We start from the raw sequence: 14,753 nt of genomic DNA on the forward strand, positions 1-14,753 counted from the left end.
CAGTGTTTAGAAGGCTTTGGCAAGCATCTGTTAACCTGAAAAGTAGTTCCATTACAAGCCAAGCTGAAGAGGAGAAAAGAATTGTGGATTGTTGTTTGCTTTGCTTTTTTTGGTTGGTTGTTTTGGTTTTTTGAGGTTTTGGGGATTTTTATTTCCTTTTGCAGAAAGTACAAAGGAGAGCAACATAGGGACCAGTAGTATGTAAAATAACAAAAGTATAAGAGACTTTTTTAAAAAATCTTTTTAGGTGATCTTTGTACTTTACCCAGCAAGCTATTTCCTCTGTTCTGTTTTTCTTTGGAAACAGTTGTCTCCTCAGTCAGGTCAAACATAGACACATCCCAACTGAATTATTAACAATCTGCAGAGGAGCAAAAAGTGAATTCTGTCAGATGTAGAATGTAAAAATATTACTGTGAAACATATTCACATTACGTGGCTTTTAGGGTTGTTCCTGTTTGATAAAAATGTAAAGGAAATCATGATCTTAATGTTTAGTAAAGATAATGCTAGTGATCATTCAATTACTGGAAACAGTTATTTCCAATTATATCTAATAACATGTCTCTAAGGTGACAAAGAAATAATAATGTGTAAAGAAATAAGGTTGAGTCTCTTGCTTTTTCTGCTCTAAATTCAGGAAGAAAGCTCCTTTTGTAACACAGGTAGTATAGACTAGTTTTCAGAGTAATTTTCAGAGGAAAAACTTCCACAAAGAAAAACTATAAGCAGTAAAATGTACTGCAAATTGAAAAAAAGAATGATACATTAGCATATAAATGATTAAAAGGCTTTTAAGATACTATTTTCTATTTAAAACATGCAAGAGTTATTTCTACAATTTTTTGAGACATTCCTATGTCTCTAGGGAATCTGTTTTTCTCATTGTTCATGAGTTGTCAACTGTATCTTGAACCTGTTTCCAAGTAGTCGTTTGTGTTTGTTGGCTTGCAATTGCATGAATTAATTAATAGCATAGGGAACATTCAGGTTAGGTTTTCTTCTGGTTGAAGACATAAAGGTTGGGGGGGGCAGCCTTTGCTGTAGCAACCATGAGATGGTGGAACTTAGGATCCTGTGTGGCTGAAGCAAAACAGTAAGCAGGACTAGAACTCTAAAGTTCCAGAGAGCGAACTTCAGCCTGTTCAGAGACCTGCTTACAGGAATCTCATGGGAAAGGGCTCTAGAAGAGAAGGGAGTCCAAGAGAACTGGTCATCATTTAAGCACTACTTCCTCCAACATCAAGACCAGCATATTCCGATGATAACGCTGTCAAGCAAAGGGGGCATGAGACCTGTATGGATGAGCAGGGAGCTCTTAGTAAATCTCAAACACAAGAAAGAAATTTATGGGATGTGGAAAAAGGGGCAGACCACGTGGGAGGACCATAGGAACATTGTCAGAGTATGCAGGGATGTGATGAGAAAGGCTGAGGCCACTTGGAACTAAGTCTGGCAAAGGAGATCAAGGACAACAAGAAAGGTTTTTACAAGTGTATCAGTAGCAAAAGAAAGATTAGGGGAAATGTGGGGCCACTGCTGAATCAAATGGTGTCCTGGTAACAGAAGACACAGAGGAGGCAGAATTACTGAATACCTTCTTTGCCTACTGAGGACGGCTCTCAGAAGTCCCAGACATCAGAGGTAAGGGAAGAAGACTGGAGAAAGGAAGACTTCTCCCTGGCTGTAGAGGGTTGGGTTAGAGATCAGATAGACAGACTTAAAACACATAAATCTATGAACCTTGATGGGATGCACTCATGGGTGCTGAGGGAGCTGGCAGTTTTTGTTGCTCTACTGCTCTCCATCATGTTTGAAAAATAATGGAGAACAAGAGAGGTGCATGATGAGTGTAGGAAAGTCAGTATTACTCCCATCTTCAACAAGGGTAAGAATGAAGACCCACGAAAGTGCTGTCCAGTCAGCTTCATCTTCATCCCTGGAAAGATGATGGAACAGGGCCTTCTGGAGGTCTTCAACAGGCATGTAGGAAAAAAGGAGGTCATCTGGAATAGTCAGAATGGATTCACCAAGGGGAAATCATGCTTGACCAATCTAATAACCTTCTGTGATGACATAACAGGATGGGTTGACAAAGAGGAGAGCAGTGGATGTTATCTGCCTTGACTTCAGCAAGGCTTTTGACACTGTTACATAACATCCTCATAGGTAAGCTCAGGAAATGTGGGTTAGATGAATGGACAGTGAGGTAGATCAAGAACTGGCTGAATGGCAGACTTGAGATGGTTGTGATCAGTGGAGTAAATCCAGTTGGAGGCCTGTAGTCAGCGGCGTTCCCTACGGTTTAATACTGGGTCCAGTCTTATTTAACTTGTTTATCAATGGCCTGGATGAAGGGATAGAATGTACCCTCAACAAGTTTTGGGTACAAAACTGGGAGGAGTGGCTGATACACCTGAAGGCTGTGCTGCCATTCAGTGGGACCTTGATAGGCTGAAGAACTGGACAGAGAGAAACCTAATGAGGTTCAGTAAGGGCAAGTGTAGGGTCTTTCACCTGAGGAGGAATAACCTAAAGTACCAGTACAGGTTGCAGGCTGACCTTCTAGAGAGCAGGTTTGCTGAGAAGGATCTGGAGTACTGGTGTATGTCAAGATGTCCATGAGGCAGCAGTGTGTCCTTGCGATCAGGAGAGCCAACGGTATCTGGGGTGCACTGGGAAGAGTGTGGCCCGAAGGTCGAGGGAGGTGATCCTCCCCCTTGGCCATAGTGAGCCACTTGTGAAGTGCTGTGTCCAGTTGTGGGCTCCTCAGTAGAAGAAAGACAAGGAGCTACTGGAGAGGGTCCAGCAGAGAGCCACGAAGATGTGAGTGTCTGGAGCATCTCTCTTATGAGGAGACGCTGCAGGAGCTGGGCCTGTTTAGTCTCGAGAGGCGATCTCATTAATACATACAAATATCTCAAAGGCAGGTGCCAAGAGGATGGTGCCAGACTCCTTTTAATGATGCACAGCAACTAGACAAGGAGCAATGGCCACAAACTAAAACATAGGAAATTTCACCTCAATATGAGGAAGGACTTCTTTGCATTGAGGGTGGCAGAGCACTGGAACAGGTTACCCAAGGAGGTCGTGGAGTCTCCTTCTCTGGAGACATTCAAAACCCACCTGGACACGTTCCTACGTAACCTGTTCTCAATAACCCTGCTTTGGCAGGGGGATTGGACTAAATGGTCTCCAGAGGTCACTTCAAACCCTAACAATTCTGTGATTCATGGCTTTACAGCTGAGAGATTAAATCTGAAGCCAAATTTTATTTGAGTTATGAATAAAGAGAAGAGCATACCCTCTTACAGTACTGGACAGAAAATTTGGTGCCTAAAAGAACTACCTAGGGTATATTCCTGTAAGAAGTATGCCTACAAAATAGCAATAATTAATCTCATAATATAAGGAGCTATACATTTCAAGATACACAAGTCAATATGCCTCCTTCAAATGGAAAATAATTCAAACTGAAAAAGAAACTGTTGACATGTACTTGCAATCTAGTAAATTAGTGAACCTGCTCAAGATCTTTGAAATCAGTAAAATCCTTGAGAAAGAGAACTGCAAACAATTTTTCTGAAGTTTCTTATAATTAGTTCTGGGGAAGCACAAATACAGACACTTAAAAAAAGAATATCTGTGTTGTAACTGACTTGCTGAGATTTCATGGAAGAAAGCTGCAGGCAACCATGCATTTACCACAGTAGCTTTTGGCTTTTCTGACAACATACTGGATATTTCCATGTAATGCATTTTATTGTGATGTCATGTATCTATGATTTTAGGTATTAATCTTTTGTTCAGTTGAGCAGTCTGAGAATGTACCTTTTCAAAGTACTTGGCTGTTTAAGTACATCATCATAAATCACTTCTCCACATGACTTTGGAATGTTAGCCTGTTGTGTAAAGTTTTGAAGAAATATGGGGAGGCAAACTTCCAATTTGCAGAGGTGACTTTCCCTTTAATTTTCTACTAGTTATATAGTCTGTGTTCTGGGATATGGAAGCTGTTAGGAAAGTCCTTCAGCTCTCCCCTAAATGCATATCAAAGTGAGACCTACTTGTGCTCAATTCTCTCCCGCCACAAATATTCCTTGATGGACCTTTCTTTTGTTGAGTATCTTTTAAAGTTACTGTTCAAGGAGGCTTTTCATTCCTTAATTGTTTTATATGAAATAAAAAAATTGCTCTCTGGACAGTCCTACCAGATAACTAGGATAGAAATAAGACCTGCTGATATGTAGAATACTGGATTTGTGTAAGACACATAATGTGAGCACTCTCTCAGATCTAATAGTATTAGTTCTGGTAACCTTATCTTTATGAGCTTAAATCAAGTTCAGAAAAAATCAGAACATACTTCAGGGACTTTTTTTTTTCCCTACTTTTACGTCTCAGGCTGTGCTACCTGAAATGCATGTGTTGCTTGCTGTATTTCATTCTAGTTGTTTAGTTATTAAAAATAATTCAGACAGTAAAACCCATCATCATGTGAAAACATCCCTTCATAGTAATTATTACACTTGGAGAAACAAGATGCAAGAAAGGCTGGACATGTGACATCTGCTGATTAAATGTATTGTGGGTTATATACTGTGGACAGAGTATTTCATAGGTTGTGATACTGACTTTTGTTGTTGTTAAATGGATGGGATTTAAGTAACTGGCTTCAGTTAAAATTTTCCTTCCTTCTTGACTCTCCTTTAATCCCCCCTGTACCTCCCCACATATGTTTCTGAGGTGTTTGCTGGTTTGGGGGTGTGTGGGTTTCTTAATTTCTTCATAGTGTGAAGTGGTCAAGGTCGACCAGTCTTTTTAGTTGCTTATATTGAGATTTAGATGTTGTTACACCACATGTGAATGTGTAAGGTTGAGTAGAATTGTGTCTGACAGTTTCAGTCATAAGAGTATGGAATAATTTTCTGACTTAGGTTGTTGTATAACAAAAACTAGGGATTTTGTCTTGAACAGATGCAACAAGAGTCCTTTCTTGCATCTGTGGCATACAAAGTATATTCTTTAGTAGCAGTCTTGTCTGCTATATTTTAGGTCATTGATTTAGTGCCAAATCAAGAAAACACAGTTTTCCAAGTCACTTTAAAAGCTCCAGTAAACCCTCTACCCTGTTACAATGGGATCCTCTTAGACTGTAGGATCTTAAAAGTCATTGGGCAATTTGTTCTAGAACCTGAAACCTGTCAAGTTATCTAAGCAAGCTTAGAAAAGGAGCACTATTTGTTAAGACCATGCTTTTTGTATGAGTTACTGAGTAACAAATTCAAACTTTAATTTTCCAGAACCTCTTCCTGCCTCTCAGGACACTTGCTGTGAAGCTCAAACATTGTTTTCAGGCCAGTGAGGTAATTCCTAGTGTACTCTCTGCATGCGGATGCACATCTGTTGACTTGTATGGGAATTACGCCAAATTCCACTTAAGTTTACAAGTACTTTTGTGGTATTGATTTTAACTGATTCCCCGTAATTACAGGTACTGAAGTGACCAGAATTTGATAAAAGGACATCCACACAGATGTTCACTGTGGTCTGTGTCTTGAGCCTTGATTTCTAAACTAAATTGAAGTGAGATTTTCTGAAATATGCATAAATGCTTACAAGGTCATTTAAAGTATCCTGTTCAGCAAAGTCTGTGTAGGATGCTGCCTTCCTTTTAAGGAAAAAAGAGCAAAGAAGATTGAAGCTATAGATGATCTAGCCTAAGAGTGGCATGTGCTACAGTGGACTGAAATTCTCAATTACCATATACCTTCCAGTTACCTACCAGGACAAGGTGAACTATCAATACAAAATGCTCTAGGCCAGGCTCAGCAGGAACTTTACACTGATTGAGAGGTCCCTGATGAGGATTTTGGTCTCTGGGTTGTGAGAAAGTCATCCTTCTTCCCTGGGACCTGGCTGGAATACCTGTTATCTTCCTCTACAGTAACAGTGCTTTGGTAGATCTGTCAGAGCATCCTGTCCTCTCAGCTAGGTCCTGTCCTCTCAACTAGGTTTTAGCTAAAAACAGCAACTCATAAATCTACTGTATTTGATTAGAAATATCTAAAGAGTCTTCAAATGCGGCTGATTGTATGCAGGAAAAAGGAGGTGGGAAAGTTTGAAAGTTGGCTGCTTTGCAATATAGAGTAGTAAAAGGCAATTCAAACAAAACCTGGAAGTTCAGTCATCATTCTGGAAGTGAATATGTGTTTAATAAGATTCCTCTCCAGATATTTGCAGTTAAGCAGAAGCTTTCTCTCTGGCTGTAAAATGAAGTCTGCCATTCTTGCCACTGTTAACTGCGTCTGTCTGTATAACTACCAATACGAAAAGCAGTTGCTTTGATATCAATAACTTAAACTATATCACTGTAGTATTTGAAGAATAATTTAAGCAATGTTAATTTATAACTCCAAAACTTATATATTTCTAGCTTTAAAAATTTGAGAGGAGTGAAAGATGAGCCTGTCAAGAAACTGTAAGGACTGCAAAGTGTATGGTATGATGGGGGTTAAAGTGTTTGAATAGTCATAAAACCTGTTTTTAAGGACAGGTATTTACATGGTTCTGTGAAAAGCAAATATCACTGGGTGCAAACCAAAGGCAAGGCACTCTGCTTATGAGTAGCAGTTTGTTATTACTGCAGTCAGTGGTATGTTTGGAAAGCATACAGGCTCTCACTTCAGGCTTAGAACACTTGATGGTGTCATATGCATGACCAAAAAACCAGTTTTTTCATTGCAACTCAAAGCAATTTTTTAATTTTTGGGGTTTTTTATTTGAAGGCACCAGAAAACTCTTTTGTTTAGTCTTTCACCTTGGAAAGATATACCATATATCTTAAACTGAATATCTAGGGTAATTGATTTTTTTAATATTTGATTTTTGCTTTACTATTTAACAGATAAAGATAACTCGTATGTAGAAAAAAAATTACTTAAATAAAACTATATTTTGAGAAGTGTATGAATGTACATTAATTAAGTGATATATATTTCATGCATTTTTATTCTGAAGCAGTGAGAGTGAGGCTTGCAACTTGTTACACACCATGATGCACTAGATGCTGATTTAAGCATGACAGATGATGCAAATTGTTGTTTGAACTGTTGGGAAGGGCTGTGGGAAAATCAGTATTTGTTTAGACTTAGGAGTAGTTTGCCTGAGTGGTATCTGAAAGCTTCTCTTTTCTTGGTTTCCAGTTTGATGTCAAAACATTTTGCTGTGTCTAAAGAAACAAGGAGTTAATTTTTGGTTACACTGCTGTGTATGTAGAGCCACTTACATCCTCATGTCCTATTTGGCAAGTGGGGAAGGTGGAACTGTGCTACTTCTCCCTGCTTTCAGCTTCTTAGATCCCAGATGGTGAGAAAGCAGCACTGTCAAATGAAGGAAAGAGGAGATATGGGCAAAAGTAGGAGATGCAATTCTAAAAGTCAAGCCTCAACTTTTCAACATTTTAACACATAACAAGCATTGACCAGCAAGCGGGAATTTAAATCTGCCCCAGTTTTAGCTGTTTTTTATTTTCAGTAAGGCTAGTTGTCTTCTACTGCAAATATATCTTTCCTTTCTGTCTAAAATTAATCCTGAAAGTGGCAAAATAGAGTTCTTATTAGCACAGTCTTCTCAGAGCATCTCTTTGTATTATAGATAGTTGACGTCTAAGAACATCAGGTATGCAGGAGGTAGTAGTTGAACAATCACAGTGGGAAGGCTCAGAGTTTGAGAATTAATTCAAACTGCACATTAAATCAGTGTTAATTGAAACTGCTTGGAAAACATGAAACAAGTTTTGGTGCTCAAACTCAAGGATGGAATTGATAGACAGCAAAGCTCACAACCATCATGTGAAGTAGACTAGAAACAGTTTTCCTGAAATTCACTACTCAGACAGTTTCATATAGCCAGTCCTTATTCCTTAATACCTAAATAAGGCAGAATGTACATATTTCCTCCATCTTAATTCTCAGCTTCATTTTTCTGATTATTGGCAAGTTGCTGTGGGAAATGCTAGAAGCTGCTTGCCAGGACCATATTTTGCTTGTGGGATCATGTGGCCTGAACAGTAGCAGTTTCAACTACTTGGAGCCATGCAGAACAGAGTAATACAAGTTTCTACTATCATAGGGGTTGAGGGGATGTGTTATTTAGTGTCATTTCCCCTGCCTAGTCCTCATTTCCTTGCTCCGGGACGAAAACAGGGAGAGTAAGATTTTGAAATGGGGGAAACCAATTGTAAAGTTGTTCTGGCAGAAGGAAGGTCTTCTTGTGTTAGAGGAATAGAGATAAATCTTCTTTTCTTGACTTTTGCTTTGGAGTTACATAGGTGAGAACAGCAAATAGGGGTCAGTCCTTGTGGATATCTTAATGTTGTTTCTTTGAGCCTTTGTACTTTGACGATTTCAGGAAAGAAATATTTCTTGGGTTTATTCAAATTTTTGGGACGTTTCCACAAGTTACTTGTGCTTTCTTTTCTGAATCAAAAAGTTAAACACGTTGCAGAATTGAGTAGCAATTGGAAAAAGGAACAAAAAGTCACTATTTTTTCGATGTCAGAAACTTCAAATCCCTATAGGTGTCACTGCCGTGCATGGAGGTTGTAACTAGATGATCTTTAAGGTCCTTTCCAACCCAGAGGAGTCTATGATTCTGTGGTATAATCAGCCTAACTGGTAGCCATAGCTTACCAGGATCATGTATGTGACTGTCAGAATTTTAGTCAATGAGCTATTTACAAGTTTAAGAAATAGTTGTTGCCTTAGTGGCTGGGAGTAAAGCGACTTGCAGAATGAGACTTAGATGTAATTGTGCAAACAGAAGTCTAGAAGGAAAAGACAGCTTTTCAATATGTAACTCTTGAGAACTGGAAAGTATAGAGGAGTATCTCTGCCACAGTCTGTTCATAACCTACTTTTTCCCCTAAGAACTGGCTTGGAAAAAGAAAAGCATTTCTGTCACAAATTCTAATACATAATTTTATCTATTTCCTAATAAAATCTGTTGGCTTTAAACAATATTTTTAATTAAAATGTGCTGCTGCTTTTAAATTTTCTCTTTTTATTCTGTCTGAATCAAAAGCTGTTTAGGAAACTCCTGGCTGGTTTAGACTTAGTCTCAATGTGAAGAGGTTTGCTTTATGGTAGCATATGATTAGAATATAGAAGAAGATAGGAATGATTAAATTCTAGGCACAGTGACCATTAAATTGCATCACACTGCCATGGAATTGAGTTCAACATTTTCTTCATCAGAGACCTTTTTTCAAAAGGCCTTACACTACCTTGAGTGCATTCTAAGGATTTTTCCCATCATTAATTATTAACAGCCAGTTTGAAGAACTTAGCATAATTGTTTACTTGTGAATTGAGAGATGAGTATCCATTGTACAAGTTTTGATATACAGATAGATCATGCTGTAACATTTAATTGATAAATACCTGAGGATCAAATTGCGCAGGCAGCCAATGCCTGCAGTAGACTTCTGCAGGCCTACTCAGGAGCAATGCTCAGTCTGACTTTCACAACTGAAAAAATTTCACAAATGAAACTGGTTTTTTGATTTATCTTATTAATTTGCACTATTTGCTTTTTCTTTCTGTTTTTTGTTTGTTTGTTTGTTCAAGAGCTGGTGACACAAAAGCAATAAAAGATAAGACTGTTTAATTTATTAATCTGCATATTGCCCAGATAAAGCAAATTCTTGTTATAATATGAAGGGTTGCAGCAGTCACTGCCTGCTTCAAGACTGTGCTTTTTAATTTCTCCCTTCAATATTTATTTCAGTCATTCAGCACTCTAGAAATACATCCAAAATATGGCTAGAGATTTTGTGGGGCAGTTAAGCCATTTGTCATAAAATTCCTAATTACCTAGAGTTTGAGTTATTAAATGCACAGATCCAAATTTAAAGAAAAATAAATAGAAGTCCATAGTGTATTGGTTTAGAGCTTTTCAGACTGTTTCTCAAGGCCAGGTATTGAGGTGTAGGTATTTAAGGGATTAACTGTTTTTTATTATTTTATGTTTTTCATTCAAATAAAGTTACTTTAGAGGACTGAAAAAATAAAATACATTCTGGGATGCAGATGAAATGAACTGTGACTGCATGGCAGCTTATGACTTCAAATACTGCCCTCTGTGTGAAAAGAGCTGCACTGATTTGATGCTTAAGGTGCTAGACATGCATGTGGGACTGGATTCTAAATGAGGTCTGGAATTCAAATACCTCTGTTTCGATATGTTCCAAATGATGAGAACAATAACTTTCCTGCCTCTGTCACAGCATTTTCTAAAGATAATTCTGATCTATTTCTGCTTTGTATTCTCTGATCTGTTTTTGAAACAAGAGTATTTCACTTAAATGCATGCATGCCTCTCAAACCTCTTTAAAACTTAATACTGTAACTTACTTTTATTTGTGATGCAAAATGGTTAATAATGTCTTCAATCCCAGAAGAACTAGTGGTGTTTCTGACTCAGCAAGTTTTGATTGTATGTTAATTTAGTGTTAAAAAACAAACAAACAAAAACCACATTAAAAAAACCAGAAAGTCCAAAAAAGTCACTAAGCCAAACTTCACAACATCTTATATCATAAATTGCTGTAGCTGATTTCTCACGCATTCTTTCTTACTTTACCAATAACTGTCTGTTGCTTAAAAAAAAAAACTTATTTATTTCCATCTAATGACACACAGAAATACCATATGGACTTACCACCTTTTGCTGCATTCCAAATAAGCATATTTTGTCTATGCTACTACAGCTTCTTATTTTGAAGGCATGATGTTACAGTTTAAAAGAAAAAAAAAAAGGCAAAGCAAACAAAAAACCCACCTAAAATTGAAGCTTAACTTAAATATTGTCTTCTAGTAAAGTAGACAATGATTGTGGAGGATTTTAGCAAAAACACTCAAATGATTTGTCAGAGAACGAATGTGACTAGGAGTATGTAATTGCTTTCATATTTCTTCAGGTTTTAGAAAATACTTTTTACATGTTTGCAAGGTTACACCCACTCAGTGGCTGGTGAAGTGCTCTGGTTTTTAAGGAAACATAGTGAGCAGCTAGTGAGAATGGTTTTCCCAGGTGCCAAAGGGTTCCTCAGAGTTGTAATGATTGCCATACTACTGTCAAGCTGTCATGGACTAAGTGAAGGTTTTCAAGCATGTTTGGTGGGATCGTGGGTAGCTGAATGTAGTAGAATTGCTAGCTGTTTCCTAAAATGCCAAAACACAAAAGGTGAGATGCAACTAGATCTGTTTGGCTGTGCACAATAATTATGATTGTAAGATCTAAAGGAGGAACTGCCATTTTCCAAGAGGATTGCATCATTCAGCTCAAGGCTGAATTTCTACCTAAGATGACTGACACACCCTAGATCCTTATAAGCTCCTCTATAGAAGAGTAGTCCTCTTGACCTCTCTCCTCAGAGCTCCTGTTTGGTGAATTATGTAGAAACAATCATTTAATCAAGATGTTTTTACAGTTTATCACTAAGAGGCATTTTTAGGAGTTGCCAAAGTTTAGAAACTTAATAGGATCTTCTTTCACTAAAGTACAGAGCACTAATGACTCCAGAGCACTAATGACTCCAGATGAAGGCAAAGTTTCTGTTCACTGATTATTAAAAGTGCTATATAGAGAAGTTTGGAAAAGTAGATTTTGGATATGTCGAACCAACCAATATATGTAGATGTTGAGATTAGACATTTCGTGTTCAGCTGTCATATCTGTAAAATTTGATATTTTCACCTTGAAAGATGTGATGACCCCTATTTTCAAGAGCACTAGGATGTATGTCATGTAGAAGGCTTCAGAGCAATGAGAAGTTTGCTGTATTGAAGTCTAAGGCTATACATTTCATAATTGGTTATCTGTGAGATTCTGAGGAGAAAAAATAGCATTTGATCACACAATTTGTTCTAGTGTTGAATGCTTTGTTTTGCAATGCTGCTATTGTTAATTATATATGTGGCTTAAGTATAGTATGCACAATTTTTCTTTTTAATACATGGCTCATTCTGCAGTAGATTATTGTCTGTTTTGCTTGGAAAGAGAGTAATCCACAGACCATTAAAGTTAAGCCAGTGTTAGATAGCCTTCAATTAGTACTACTTTGTAGAAGATATGTGAAACTTGGCCTAGTGGAATGCTATAAAGTGTTTCAAAGTGATCACTGGAGTTGACAAAAAAGATGTGAATATATACTATAAAGGGTGAATTTTGTAAAGATAGGCACATAAACTTGTGGTGTGCTCTTGCAACTTTTGTTTCCCACTCAGTAGTGTGTAGACTTGCAGTAGAACCAGAACCTGTATATACCCTGTAAGTATAGATGAGGTTTCTGTCACCTCTGCTTTATTGGTATTGTTAGGCATGGGTGTGTAAGCTATTGAGCAAGCAATGAATCTTTAATACTAATCTCACTCTTTAGTAATATGTAGCCTTTGCATTTCAGTAGTTATTCTGGTCTAATTTTGCTGCTACCTTTCTGATACTGCATTGATCCTCTGTGTTCTGTACTATTTGACATAAAATTCTAAATCCCATGCTGCCCATGCACCAATTTGGCTCTCAGTACTTCAACTACCAATGAGAAGACTTCTGGCAATCTGTTTACTGCAATCTTGTCAATAGTCTGATCAATATATTGAGAACTATGCTTTCTGTTCCAAAGTAACTTCTTAAAAACAATTATCTGTCATGTGGAAGGCTAGTATCTCATTTTCCAATCTTCTTTACCTGTTAAAATTTCCTTAGAAATTAATTTTCTGTTTATCAAGTTTAGTTCTCATAAGGGTGTTTGGACTTTCATAGACACACATGGAACTGAAAATGTTTAAATCTGAGATGCTGAAAAGAACTTTTCGTCTTAATCTTCATTTTCTAATCTATTCCAAAGTGCATTTTAACATCAAAACACTGATTTGTGCATTTTAAAATTTTCATCTTAAGGTGCAATAATAACTTTTTATGGAATGATAAGGTATTACCTCAATATTTACTTACTGTTTAACTATACCCCTGGGTGCAGAATTGCATGCAGTATGAATCTTCTGAGTGGGAAGACTCTTACTTTTTCTAGTTATTTGGACAAATGGGGTGCACAAAAATAAGCAAACTTACTTTTCAAGTCTTGATTATTTTAAAAGCCTTCTGTAACTGCCAGCATCTAAAAGCAGAGAAAAGTGACTTTTCCAATAATACTCTATTTGGCAGGCCATATGGATAAAGTTATTTTTGGAAGGAGTTTAAGTAGAAAAATAGATGACACACCAGCTTTAGTAGATCATGCAGTACAATGATTATACAATTTCTTCACAGAAGGTGGAAGTGTGTTTGCAAGTGACTTCACATACAGCAGCAGATAATATGTAAAGGAAATACACATTTGACTACAGAAAGTATCTAAAACCGCTTATAAAACTTCCATGGAGGTTAAAAGCTATACTGATTAAAAAAAGTCAAGTTTTCTGCTGTTGAAAAGTTAGCTTTAATGTTTAAGTAGTCTTTGAAAACCTGATTCTGACTTAATGATACACTAATTTGAGTATTTATTTTGCCTTTTTTATTCTTTTCCAAAAGCAGAGTGGTCTTCCGTGGCTTAACATACATTTTGTGTATAATAAATAGGATCCTTCTTATTTATCATTGTTGTTTGATGTACCTAATATTTGGGAGGGGGGGCATCAAGCAAACTTTAGTTCCTTAATTATTATAGCTGTATTTTTCACAGATTGTTGTTGACTTGGTGAATTTACTTTCTCAATGTGCTTATACTTCTGTCTGTTGACTGGGAATTAGATGTCATAGATGGTGGTGGTGTTATACAAACATGATCTACATGTGCCATTTTGTGAAAAGACTGGAAAAAACCTTTTTTTTCTTTTTTTTTTTTGTTCCCCCAATCAACAACATGAAATTCAGTCTAAAGTAACAGATTTTTGTAAAAGGTACATATAAACATATAAAGGTACATAAAACAGGTGATATGTTTTGGGGTTTTTCTATGTTTTCTAAAATGAGAATAAGAGAAAGAAATGAATAAGAGGCTGGATATGAGAAACTTAAGCTAATTGGCGTGGGGAAAAGAGAACAGTACAGTAATTGATGGAGCATCTCTCCTGTGAGGGAAGGCGGAGAGAACTGGGTTTCTTCAGCCTGATAAAAAAAAGGTTCAGGTTGACATCACCACAGCCTTCCAGTACCTGAAAGGAGCTTGCAGTAAAGATGGAGGGGGACTATTTATGAGAGCATGTAATGATTGGACAAGGGGGAATGGCTTTGAACTGAAAGAAAAAAGGTTTAGAATAGATATTAAGAAGAAAAAAGTCTTTACTAGGATGGGAAGGTAGTGGAACAGGTTGTGGATGTCTCATTCCTGAAGATGTTTGAGGACAGGTTGGGGGGAACTCTGAGAAACCTGGTCTAGTGACAGATGTCTCTGTCCATGGCAGAGGGGTTGGAACTAAATGAGTTTTCAGGTCCCTTCCAACCCAAACCATTCTTTGATTCTGTGATTTTAAGAATGCAAATGAAAAGACCTTTGTTGGAGTTCTGGGTTTTTTTACAGGATGTTGGTAACTTAAGCTGATAGTGGCTAAAATAAATCCAATTTTGAGTGGTAGAAAATAAGGAATGTGCTTTTCAGTATGTTATGCAGGAAAGAGAATATGTTTTACTGTCCCACTTTGTGGGATATTACAGAAGATACTCCAGCAAACCAGCTAGTTATAAGTGAAGTA

General features: G+C 37.3%; 1 protein-coding gene across 1 annotated transcript in view; it reads left to right on the forward strand.

Moving 5' to 3' along the window:
• The window catches only part of STXBP6 (syntaxin binding protein 6), a 105,581-nt gene that overhangs the window by 61,117 nt on the left and 29,711 nt on the right, over window positions 1-14,753 (forward strand). The gene's annotated exons all lie outside the window — the stretch shown is intronic.

This window comes from Corapipo altera, unplaced genomic scaffold (assembly GCF_003945725.1).
Source record: "Corapipo altera isolate COAL_440 unplaced genomic scaffold, ASM394572v1 23, whole genome shotgun sequence".
NCBI classification, from domain to species: domain Eukaryota; kingdom Metazoa; phylum Chordata; class Aves; order Passeriformes; family Pipridae; genus Corapipo; species Corapipo altera.